A 1597-nucleotide genomic window follows, 5' to 3' on the forward strand; every position below is an offset into this window, starting at 1 on the left:
GTTTTCTCTTTCATCAGAGGATGAGGTTAAAATACTTCAATAAATTACGATGGAATGAAGGAAGACAACTTGAAAAGCTAAGATGAAGGAAGTATAGATGAAGAAATTACATTGAGAGTTTGTAGGAATAATGTTTTTAGAATATTTGCAAATGGGGGAAGAGAATGAAAAAGGGAGGTCTTCACCCCGTTATAGAGATGATGATTTTGAATTTTTTGGGAGGAAATTTTCCTCCAAAATCAAACCCACCCATGGGGTGCCATTTGTGCAATATGATCATTACCCTAAGCCATTTTAAAGGCTCGACCCACTTATATTATACCAAATGTTGATATGTGATGGGTCGATTTCAAAAAATAAGAATAAAAAATTAATCAACGTGAAAGAAGTGAAAACGCAGCCCTATCGATAAACATCGACAAGAGGTAAGAGCTATTGATATTAGATGGCATTAATAATTATCTACTATGGTCAACAAGGTAAAGACTACTCAATAGGCACTCTACCTAGAGCACCCCGTGCTAGGCCGTCTACCACTACAAGACCATCTACTTGCATGCTAGGCCATCTGTTGCTTAGTAGCCTTCTATGTGGATCGAGCTATCGACTATAGTGAGGCTCTCTACATTTATAATATGGTAAATAGTTGTCTTATAACAAAGCAAATCTTTAAAGAAGATAATCCACGTTTTATTCGCATAGGCTTCAATCTCTTATGGCCCGTTTGCTTGAAGAAAGAGTATGGATTGAAGACCCCTTAACTCAAGCACTAGACTAAGGTTAATTTTGTTAATACAATTAACTTCATAAAGTCAGATTAAAATGTCGACTTCTATAAGAAAGATGAAAAAGCATTCACATGTTTAGAAGTCAATCCCACTAGTGAATATGAGAAAAGGGTTGCAAGATAAATCTTTTATTTTTTTGTTAAAATTGAAAATATATATTTTTTGTGGACATATGAAAAGTCCTCTGACATCAAATTATCAAGTCATATTAATGACGAATTTGTGATGTTAAAAGAATATAAATTCTTAAATATTCTCCTATTATTATAATTTCAAAATTTAAACCAAAATAAAATCCCAACACTATTTCAAAAGCATGGGCAATAAGGTTATTTTTATCATCATATATATTTTTCAGAAAAGGTTGATGTCATGATGTCGCTTTGGCCGAGTGGTTAAGGCGTGTGCCTGCTAAGTACATGGGGTTTCCCCGCGAGAGTTCGAATCTCTCAGGCGACGATCACTCTTTCTATTTTTGCTTTGTCTGTCTTTAAATTTTTTATCTTTTTAATTTTCACCACTATTGTGTGTGTGTGTGTGTATATATATATATATATCAGAAGTTCAATGGTAAGTTAAGAAAAAGTTTAGGTAAAAAAATATTATTTAATTGTCTTTTATACATAAATTCGTAAGTAAATTGCATTTTATTATTATTTTTTTATTTTTTGGGAAAATGTATAACTTGATAGAAGAAGAAGCCACTCATAGTCTCGTATAATAACAACACAGAGGCAACATCATCAACACTACAATTTTCTGGTTCACAAAATAATCAAAGCGAAAATAGTATGTGAATTTTCAATGTG

General features: G+C 32.4%; 1 non-coding gene across 1 annotated transcript; it reads left to right on the forward strand.

Annotated features, from left to right (window-relative positions):
• The first annotated feature begins 1165 nt into the window (after positions 1–1165).
• Positions 1166–1247, forward strand: TRNAS-GCU. The gene has a single exon. It is a non-coding gene; the product is annotated as a tRNA-Ser (tRNA).
• Positions 1248–1597: the final 350 nt, after the last annotated feature.

The sequence above is a fragment of the Olea europaea genome, chromosome 9 (assembly GCF_002742605.1).
Source record: "Olea europaea var. sylvestris chromosome 9, O_europaea_v1, whole genome shotgun sequence".
NCBI classification, from domain to species: Eukaryota; Viridiplantae; Streptophyta; class Magnoliopsida; order Lamiales; family Oleaceae; genus Olea; species Olea europaea.